General features: G+C 37.3%; 1 pseudogene; it reads left to right on the forward strand.

Annotated features, from left to right (window-relative positions):
• The first annotated feature begins 10,435 nt into the window (after positions 1 to 10,435).
• LOC102764478 lies at positions 10,436 to 11,455 on the forward strand (annotated as a pseudogene).
• The last annotated feature ends 496 nt before the right edge of the window (positions 11,456 to 11,951 follow it).

Genomic DNA, 11,951 nt, shown 5'->3' on the forward strand with positions numbered 1-11,951 from the left:
TACATTAACTATGTCTAAGTCCCCTGTTCAAAAACTATGCATTGACAATAAGAGAAAAATTTAAAGATTTGATTACTGTGGGATATACCATGTTCTTGGATTGGAAAATTCAGGTCAAATAAAAAAAATATTAGTTATCCTAAATTAATTTGCCTATTTAATGAAATCCCAGTCAAAATTCCACTTGGCAATTTTGAGTCGGATAGCTGATTCTGAAATGTTAAAAGGCAATTAATAAATATAAACTCCCTCTTTAAAGAAAAGAGAGTCACTGATAACTAGTGGTAAGTAGTTTGCTGATTTAATGATGGGAATTTGAGGGTTCTCTGTGCATGGAGAAGCATTATAATTGGGAATCTGAATTTGATCAAATTGAAGACTTTTTAAAAGAACCAATATTTGTAAACCCAGTTGAGGATGTTAACTAAAATATTTAATATAAGCTTTAGGTTAAATATCCTAAATTTGCTTTAGACATTAGAATGATATTCAGCTGTAATTCACCCAATCATTCTGGTAGCTTAAACATTCCATTGTGAGAAATGAAGTTTTAAAATAAGGCATAAACCAATAAGTGTTTCTGAGTAGTTTGGGGTTTAAAAGAAGTATTCAGTGTTATAGCAGATAAATTTTCCTTTTTAAAATTTGACATTATGCAATAAGATAAAAAATTTTATCAATTTACCTATTATCTACTAAATTCGGTTTTTGCCACATAATATTGTGGAATGAAATCCACGCCTACATATATAAGGCAGTTAGCAGTGGGCCTCCAAAGAAATAAAGGCAAATAATGATTATTATGCCTATGTTGATCTACTTCATCACAAATATTTTTTCACAAAGAGAATTTATATCATCTTAAATACTCAGAAAAATATTAAATTATACACTAAGTTATATACAATCATCTGGATGAATTATTTTTTTTAAATCCTCACCTGAGGATATATTTTAAAGAGAATTTATATCATCTTAAATACTCAGGAAAATATTAAAGTATACACTAAATTATATACAATCATCTGGATGAATTCTTTTTTTTGAAATCCTCACCTGAGGATATATTTTTATTAACTTGAGAGAGAGAGGAAGGGGGTGTGAGAGAGAGAGAGAGAGAGATCAATGTGAGAGAGAAACATTGGTCAGTTGCCCCCCACACTTATCTCTCATATGTACCTCAACATGGGATAGAACTGCAACCTCGGTATATACCCTGACTGGTCATTAAACCCAGAACCTTTTGGTGTATGGAATGATGTTCCAACCAACTGAGCCATTAGGCCAGGGCCAGATGAGTTCTTTGAACGCTACTTTTAAATGCCAGGCATTTAACTGCCTAGAGTCTTCTGAAAAAGAATGTCTTAAGTACAAAAAAGTAAATTGCAAAATGAAAGTGAAGAAAGGAAAACACTCTAAGATCTCTTCCTTTTTAGAAAGGAAAACACTCTAAGATCTCTGAATAAAAGAGGTTGGTCCTAAGGCATTAAGTATTAGAAATTTCAAAGAATGGATGTCACTTCAAAATGGAAAACATCATCCAAGTGGGAGGATTCTGTCTTGTCCTCTGACACACATCACTGACTTTCCCAGAAGGCTTCCTTGCTGACACCAGAGAAGTGCTGTGATTATTTCTTATGTTTGCTTTTGTTTTTTTTTTTCTTTCTCTGATAGGTCTTGATGTGCCCCGAATATTAGACTTGGTAAGCAATATAACTGTTTATGTGAAAAATAACTGAATATATTTACACAATTTTAAATAGGTAAATATGTGTTATACTAAAAACATTAACACCCTTATATATTCAGAAGACTATCATTTCAATTTCCCATTAAGATTGAGTAACTGCCACATGAATTTAAATTTTTTTTAAAGAGATTTTTATGGCTTTCAGCGAGAAAGGGAGGGAGAGAGAGAAAAATCAATGATGAGAGAGAATCATTGTTTAGCTACCTCCTGCATGCTCCCTACTAGGAATCAAGACCTGCAACCTGGGCATGTGCCCTTGACTGGAATCTAACCTGGGACCCTTCAGTCCGCAGGTCAATGCTCTATCCACTGAGCAAAACCAGCTAGGGCTGAATTTAAGATTTAAATTTTAATAAAATAATAATTATGAAAGCTAAATATTTAATGTCAACATATTAAAAACCTTTTATGTTACTTATATGGAAAGAAAATAAACATTTTAGAGTTAGCCTTGGTGTTCTTAGGAACATGTAGTCACTCACATATATTTTAGTTTGATGACCAGAATGAAATCTATATATAAAAGCCTAAGCTACCGGCCAACTGTTCAACTGGTAGCTATGACACGCACTGACCACCAGGCAGCAAATATTCAACGCACAGGCATAGAACATGCAACAGGCTGATGAATCTCAGAGGGAAGGGGGAGGGTGGAGGGCAGGAAGAGATTAACCAAAGATCTTATATGCATACTGGAGACCTGGTGCATGAATTTGTGCATCTGTGGGGTCCGATGGCCTGGCCTGCAAGGATAAAGCTGAAACCAGCAGTCCAACATCCCCCAAAGGGTATTCAACGCACAGGCATAGAACATGCAACAGGCTGATGAATCTCAGAGGGAAGGGGGAGGGTGGAGGGCAGGAAGAGATTAACCAAAGATCTTATATGCATACTGGAGACCTGGTGCATGAATTTGTGCATCTGTGGGGTCCGATGGCCTGGCCTGCAAGGATAAAGCTGAAACCAGCAGTCCAACATCCCCCAAAGGGTCCTGGATTTGGCACGAATTTGTGCACCTGTGGGGTCCATTGGCCTGGCCTGCAGGGATCAGGCAGAAACCAGCAGTCCAACATCCCCCAAAGGGTCCCGGATTTTGAGAGGGTGCAGGCCAGGCCAAGGAACCCCATTGGTGCACAAATCTGTGCCCTGGGCCTCTAGCATTAGAATAATTGAGTTCTTTCTGTTTCTCTAAATATTATCAGGTATCATTTCCAAGGCTGAGGAGACATTTAATGTTTTCAATTTATTGCAATCTAGTCAGTCATCTCTGTACTATCTCTGTGACTTGAATTTTAACATCCAACCACTTATAATAAGTGACGAAAATTTCTGTGGCCAGCTGCCAGAATAGCTGCAGTTTACCAATCTGAAAATCAGAAATCAAGCTAACACCATAGTAAAGACAAAAGATTAGATAATCAAGATTAGATAATCACCACACTGCACTCTGCTTCCAACTGTGTCATTAACAGCAATTCTTCTCTATTGTGAGAACTCATTGTTAGGTAACAGAATGAAGTTTGAGGTCCTTTTGAATTTTTAAGGGAGATTAATTTATTTTTCAGGCAGATTTGTGTAACAAAGGAATGCATTTTATACATGCAACGTTTAAATATGAACTGTTTGCAAGCATACTTTTCTTTTTACAATATGTAAAACCCTACTATATAAGACACGATTTTCTGTATTAAATTGGAACATTCTATGGGGTGGGGGCGTAGATTATACCCAGAATGTAATGACAGGGTTTCTCAAAAGCCTTTATTAACTAACCTTTTATAATATGATTTTCAGGAGAAAAATGAAAAGGTTTCTCTCTTTCTATGAATGCAGGCAAAATATCTCAGAGACTTTCATAGCCCATTTTAAAAGTTTTAATACTCAAATGGAAGTAAGTTAAAGAAAAATAGACTGAAACCTATAATAGATAGATCTGCATGAATATGTGCTGTTTCTGGGGCAGAGGCTGTTCCTCATTGGCCCATATTCCTTTCTTTCAGAGTGATATAAGTTTTAGCTGGGCACATTACAATCCTGAGCATACACCACATTTCCCACCTTCCGTTGCAGCCAAGTTCCATGTGACTATAATCTGGCAAATTGCATATAAGTAAAAGTGTCATATAAATTTTTTGAGTAGGGCAGTATAATGAACTGACCATTATTAAAGAATGCACAGGTACTGGCAAGGCAAGGGAAAAAGCTAGGAAGCCAGGTAAGTGTCTAGTGTAGTAGTCTAATTTAATCCAGGGAAGAGATGATGGTTGCAGGACTCCGATCTTAGTAGGAAAGATGTTCACCAAATGTTAAGATTCAAAATATATTTTGATTCAATAGTTGCATTTGATTTAGATGTAAGTTACGAGATTAAGAGAGGAATAAAGCATGACCTCATAGTTCTTGAACCATTGTGATGCCATTTATTGAGAAAAACATGGGGATGAAAAAATTTAGAATTCATGTTGGGAAGTATGATGGGCCTTTGACTTGCTTACATAACTTCCTTTAGCTGAGGGGATGTTAGTAGACCAAATCAAGAAGAAACTGAAAAAGTACTTCTTCATTTTCATTTTTCTCATGTTTGTTTCTCTAGTATAGGCATGAGAGCATGCCTGAAGTATCATGTTAGTAGATGACAGGCTTGAGTATTGCCAGATCTCTCCATTTATTTTAGATGAGGTAAACCAGATTAACCAAGAAGCAGAAACATGAGTTAGTTTAGCCAATATCACCTGTGACAGAGCCAACCTCTTTAGAAACTTGAGTAATAAACTTCCTTTAGCCAATGAGATGCATTTTGAATTGATGGTTATTGAAGAATGTTATAGTCAGTTCACAACACATAAAATCAGGAGGACCTGCACTGAAGGTCTACAGATAACCTCAACAATAAGATTCAATTGAATAGAGGCAGTTGGAATGTATTCGAAGAGGCATATTAAAAATGGAGATGGTGACCACAAAAAATATAGAAAACTTTGTGAGGACATTACTGTAAGGAGAACCAGAGAGATGGAGCAAGGGATGGAAGTAATTCGGGATCAAGGAAAGTTCATTTGTTTGCTTTTGTTTACCCTAAGATGAAAGCTAATATCATATCCTCTATAGAAAGCAATGGACAAGATTTATTAGGAAAAAATAATCATACAGAAGACAGAGACACATTGCAGAAATGGAGTAAAGCAAACAAATGACAACAAAACCCCTAGAATTTGAATACATTAAAAGAGGATCTGGCCTATTCCAGGTGCCATCACATCTAATATAATGCACATATGTAGCAATGTACCACAAGTTAGGAAACCCTGAACTAGGTCAAAATCATTGTTCTCTTCAGCTTTTTAATGCTGACTAATAAGCCTTTGTCCTGTGGGCTAACAGTATGTTTTTCATTAGTATATAATTGGTAAAGAAAGCAAATAGTTTATGTATACATATAGCAATAGAATTTATCTTCTAATCATTCATTTACATTCATAAATATTTACATCATTGTATTACATTTGACACCAATTAATAAAGATTTATACTAGTCATAACTAATTTTACAACAAATGGGTTCTTTGCTTCAGGGACCTTATAATTCTCCATAAAGTTCCTGTGAATTTTTGCTTATGCACTTATTCAAAGGTCTGAATAACAGTCATTATTCAATTAGTCCCTACACAAAACTTGCCGTTCTTCCATTGTGCCCCCCTTTCAAGTCAATGGGAATTAGTGCCTCGTCATGTTCCAGTTCTGTCTCTAGCAATGACCTGTTAGCTCAGAGCTGCCACTCCCAGGTACTTTTTTTAGCCTTTTGTCAGGGTTTTGAGCTTTGTCACTGGAAGAGCATTGTGTGTGTGTGTGTGTGTCCATGGAAAGTGTCATTTGTTTCCTTGGTTCAAGCTAAAAATGAATTACTCCACCACTGGCTGCACTATGGTTCTGGGAAACCTTAGCTGAGGATGCCCCTGCATGACTTATTTTAGCCTAAATAACACTTGGGTAAATTATCACATCAACTTTCTTATTTGACAACACTCTAAAGAAGATAAAACCAATAGTTGGGCATAGTGCCCAACTATTCGGAAAAAAAACAGAAATTCAAAAAGTTATATGGTATGACCAAACATTATAATATACATCAATATACACTAATGAATATACTGTATATCAACATCATATATATATATGTATATATATATATGTTTATATATATATGTTAATCCTCACCCAAGGACATGTTTTCATTAACGAGAGAGAGAGAGAGAGAGAGAGAGAGAGAGAGAGAGAGAGAGAGAAACATCAATGTGAGAGAGAAACATCAATATGAAAGAGAAACATCAATGGATTGCCTCCCATAAGCACTCTAACTGGGGGTCGAACCTGCAACCCAGGTATGTGCCTCAACCAGGAATCAAACCTTCAGCCCTGAGCCACACCAGGGCTATGTATTCAATATATTGATTATTAGGTCAATATGTAATATTAAGTGTATACCAATAATGTCAATATATAATATTACATATGTATGGTGGAACTGAAAAAAATACTAGATAACTAAAATGTATTAAACAGTGCTTATATAAGAGGCACTACTCTGTAGATATTGCATCATTCACTCCCTTGATCTTCAAAGCAACCTTGTAGAATCAGTATCTTACTCATTTTACATTATGAAGACCTGAGCCTCACAACATCTGAGTGATGAAGTCAGAATTAAATATTAGGTTTTGTAACACCATGTCTAGCATTAAAAAACAAATACCATTTCCATTACCCTACAGTTACTACTAAGAAGAAAGACATGCTGTATCAAAAATGCATTAATATTAAAATATGATCCTTAAAAAATCTGAAGTACACTTTAATTATAAGATTATAATTAAATTATACTTAACCTATGCATTAACATATAAAAATATGCTATTTACTGACCTAATTATCAAAAGGAAAAATGTAAATAACCCATTAAATATATCTTTTTAGTTAAAAATGGAGCCATTTAAGTTGATTGATTATAAAATGCATCTTCTAAACTCATTCTTTCCCTTCTTATATTTTTTATCCCATTTTCAACTATCACCTAAATGAGTCGCCCAACATGATATATGAGGCATAATTCTAAGATGGGTTCCAAGATTTCCATCCCCTCTCCTGAGTGTAGGTGGAATTTGGGGCTGTGGTAGAGTAGTGGTCCCCTTTATTAGTTTGCATTATATACCAGTGGTGATGCGACAGTCACTCCTGAGATTATGTTATTCTATGTAGGCAAGCTGGAGTGGGAAGTAAAGTCAGAGAGATGTGCTCCAGCTGAGCTGGAGGAAAGACAGACAGAATTGTCCATGCGGGGAGGAACAATTAGGAACCACAGATAGTCTGTAAAAACTAAGAAAAGTTCCTGGTCAATACCTGGTAAAATAAGGACCACAATTACATTGCTGCTCAGCAATATTATACCTGCAACAAGTAAACTTGGAATAGAACCCTGGCCTTAAGTTTAATCACAGTACAGGTCAACACTTCTTGACTGCAGCTCTGTGAGATCTTAGCTACGACCCCAGCTGACACCTGCCCAGTCTCTGACCTACAGAATGATGACATTCTAATGGGTGCCATGCTTGTCCAATAGCTAATGACAATTTGTTATACAGCAATATAAACAATACAGATGGAAATTATAATTTTGTGGGGGAAAAAATCCCTTAAACATCCCAATGAGAAACAAATGCACGCCAAGCATGTCAAACCTGCTGGCCACAAGTTTGACATGTTTGGACATGGAAAGACACAATGAAATTTTGTATGAAGGACAGCTAGTGATGACTATTGCCTGAAAGTTATGACCCAAAGAGCACACGGTCAGAGATCTCTTTGTAAACTGAGGAATAAAGTCTTCCATGGGAAGCACCATGACAGAAGCAAAAGTACTGATAAGTGTCTTCAAAGATGACTGATAACCAAATAAATTATTATAACTTCAGATTGATATGAAGAAAACTACTTTGAAAGATTCAATTATTTTAACTATATGTTTGGAAATATTATCATTAATTTATAATTAGATTTAAAAAGAGCAATATGGAATGAATATTTAGTCACCTGAAATACTAAAAGCACCACAAACAGTGCCTTGAGGTCAATTCACATTTGGTTCCATGAGGAAGAATCAGTATGTTGTTCAAAGAGTATTGTTAATTAATAATGCTTCAGATTAGATTCTTGCATTCCTTTTGATTTTTTTATCATCTACTTCCCATCTACAGTAGCCTATTATGACCTTGCAGGAACTAAGATTTTTCTCCCACCCCATTCCCCCAACTATGGCCAACTGAATAGCATGCTTTTTTTTCATTTCTCATTGTGGCAGTCCCTTAAGTAAGGTTTTAACATCTTCCCACATTCTTTAGGATTATAGGTTCACTTTTAAATTGTTTTATTTAAAGAGTATACAAACTCTAAATAATATATTTACAAGTTAGCATATCACACTACATAATAGCGATATATAATTTTTATTGAAATACTGAGGACATTTTGTAAACTATGCTGTCCCATGTGGTATAGTGAAAATTCCTAAAAACTCCGTCTTAAAGCTGAGAATTGTGTATCAAGTACTGAAAATGGGATTTGATGACATAATTACTTCTCCATAAAGATATATAATTTCATCTAATACAGTAGGTATGTTAATTGAATCAAAATGATTGATACCTGTTATTATTCCTATTGAAATATTTGATTTGCATATTTTATTTTAGCTATGTTTACTTTTTCATGAAATTAAATGTTACCCTATTAAATAGCATAATCCTATATATGAAAAGCCTAATATGCTAAGTGTCCGGTCATCTGGTCAGCCGTTCAACCAATCAAAGTGTAATATACTACTGATATGCTAAGGCTGCTCAACCATCAGCCCTATGTTGTGCACTGACCACCAGGGGGCAGATGCTTCAACCTGTAGGTTAGCCTGCTGCTGAGGTCCAGTCAATTGAGACTGAGGGAGATGGGCTAGGCATGCCCTGGAGCCCTCCTGTGGTTCCTTCCGGCTAGCCAACCTCTTGCATCTCTCCAGGGCCCCGCCCCTGACCAGTGGGGTCCCTCAGCCTGGCCTGCACCCTCTCACAATCTGGGACTCCTCGGGGGATGTCAGAAAGCCGGTTTTGGCCCACTCCAGCAGGCCAGGCCGAGGGACTCCACAGGTGCACGAATTCATGAACCGGGCCTGTAGTATTTTAATAAAAAAGAAACTATGTTAAGTTTAATTTTTGTGATATTTTATCATGCTTAAAAACAAATAATAAACATAAACATATTTTTCTACTGTACCAATGTGAAATGAAATTACCTACTAGGTTTAATCATGCTATTTCTGGAGAATAAAATACAACCTTGAATACCATCTCATCTTTTCCACATGAAGCACAGAGATTAAGTAGGTCATATATCACTGACTTTAGCAATTTTTCATTTTCAGCTTGTTTCTTTCTGCTCTATGAGCATAAAATGCTGCCCTTGGCCAGCGGGGCCACCTCGGAGGCCCCCTCTCCATCCCCTCCCTCCCACTGTCCTGTGTGCTCCCTCAGGTGCAACCCTGGGTGCTGGGAAGCCCCGCCCCTGGGAAGCCCCGCCCCTGGGAGGCCCCGCCCAGCGCTAGTAGCCTGGGAGGCGGTGTTGAGGGCTGTCTGCACCAGGCCTTCTGCTGCTACCTCCTTGTGCAGCTGCCTGTAGGCGCCTTCAGTCATCTCCATCAGGCTTAGGCCAAAGGGTTCTCTCTCCACCTCCAGGCTGGGGAAGCCCGCAGCCACCACTCTGCAGGGGCTTCAGCCCCACAACTTGGATCTCCCCACAACTTGGATCTCCAACCTGCCTTCTAAAGAACCAAGAGACAGATGGTCAGACTGGGTGCAGACTGCAGACTCACACCCCTCCTGGAAGAGTGTCATGCGCAGAGAAGCCACGCCAATCTGGTGAATTTCCTAACCGGGTTTATTTTGCAGAATCTTCCTTGCAGTTTCAGGTGACATGTGTGGCAGGTCACGGGTTCTCTGGCTGTCCTGAGCAGGGGTGTGGAGGTGAGCAGGGCAGGCCTGGCCCTGCTTGTTTATGAAGCCCTTCTCCCGCCTGAGGAGCGAGAGGGGAGGCTGGCTGTACTCAGGCCTCCAGCACTACCCTCTGGGGTCGCACCTCTGACCAGGCGCATATTTCAGACGAGTCTGTCACTGTACAAATAAACATTCCACCGCAAGAACAGGGTCAAGCCAGAATGAAAAAGTGATCCCATGCTCATTAAATTTGTTTAAAGACAGTCTCCCACTATCTCCACCTGAAAGAGGAGGGTTGGGAATGGCACAGGGGTCAGTCTGTAAAATGTGCATGAGCTAACAGGGAGCCTTATTTACAGAGAAAATATTCACCAGGACCCAGCCATGTTTTCAAATAATTATAGCGTATTTTATCAGTGCATTTGCAACATTTATAAAAATATCCATAATATATTTTTCCTTAGATTCTAGTTACCAGTGTGACAGCTAATGTAATAATGATTGTATTATTAATGCCTGTGTTTAAGCTGTATAAAGCTAATTTTATGCATTTCCCTTGTCGACTACATTGTAGTTCATAAAATAAAACACACCCATCGCATTTGTGTTTCGGGGACAAGGAACTGAACACACCACTGGTTTATTTTTCTATTAGAATAAATTGCAGGCAGCCACATTTGAATGACCCTGAGTGGGGCTCTCACAGAAGCAAAGGGACTTTCTGGACTCCAGGCACAATTCATCAGCACCAGGGCGGAGCTGAGGGGCTGGTAGTCAAGAGATCTGAAATCTACAATGTTAAGAAATGAAACTTTTGAGATAATATTGAGGATCATTCCACTGATCTTCTTAGAAAAAGGTTTGTTTATTTTCACTAATAAGAACATGAAGAAGGTTAAGACATCTACAAACAGGTGGCTACTCACATAAATAGAACAATTGGATCAGCTGTGAATAGCCCAAACTGTGTAAGGCGATGTACTGCAGAAGGAAACTTTATCATCCTTTTCCAAGTTCTTGTTATGAAAAGAACAGTCCAGTAGATGTTGGGGCTGTGGCATGGTAAATAAAGAAAATAAACTGGCTGTGCAGGCCACCTGCCTGAAGAATTACACCTTCACAGTCAAACGTATTTGCTTAATTCCAGTGATTCTGGTTCTTCACAAACACCCATCATCAAAAAACAATACAGTGTTTGTTTTGTGTTGTTTTTTTGAGGTTTCTCAGGATCTTGAAACAATAGTACAAGTTTTGTTCGGCAGAAATTTGCAATTGAATGTAGCTTTAGCTTTCTGGGAAAAAGGGAATTGTAAGTGAACTTGCAGCTTATCTTGGTGAAGATAGAAGACCCTGGAGTGGGGGTGCGTGGCCTTTTTGTATTGACCAATAGTTTACAGGAAGAAAACATTCCATCGCACTTTGCTGCAATGTATACTTACTGTCTCTAGTAAAGACACCATTTAAAAACAAATTTGAAGAATGTATAGTAGTTGTTTTAAAAGGTGGTCGTCAGAACTATCATCCCAAACAGAAATTGTAAATGATGAAAATATTCATATTTTAAAAACAACCATTAAGCACTTGTGGGAACAAGAAAATCATCTAACTTTGGTTCCAGGATCATACTGATAATATAGCTAAGGATGTAGATGCTTATTTATTACAGTTGCATTGAGAGACTTCATTTATGAAAGAGCTTTTGGTTATACAAAACATTCCTGAACTATTTGATTTCTAAAAAAATGCCTCATAATCAAATGGTAAATTTTGGAAGAAATGAAAACCCTTTTTAAAAATAAGGCCACATAATTAAAACACTAACAAAACCATAGAAATCTGCTTTATATTTAAGTGAAAAAATATCTGAAAAGGAGCAACTTCAACTTCAGTGAGGTGAAGGCGCCCTATGAAGGTTGTTCACCTTTGATGCATTTCTATTTATATGGTTATTTGGTTACACTGTCTAAAAATACTGGATATTAATGCAATCCTGCATAGGAATATACTTTATGCCATGTGGAAAAAATAAGAAAACATTACTAGAAACCACAAAGAGGAATCATTACCTTTTGTAAGATTATATTTTATAAGAACACTCAAATGCGTGTAGCTATTTTCTTATGTTGAAAAGACTTTGAAAGTTCAAAACATCATAGCAAATAATTAATCTT

The sequence above is a fragment of the Myotis davidii genome, unplaced genomic scaffold (assembly GCF_000327345.1).
Source record: "Myotis davidii unplaced genomic scaffold, ASM32734v1 scaffold3086, whole genome shotgun sequence".
In the NCBI taxonomy this organism is placed as follows: domain Eukaryota; kingdom Metazoa; phylum Chordata; class Mammalia; order Chiroptera; family Vespertilionidae; genus Myotis; species Myotis davidii.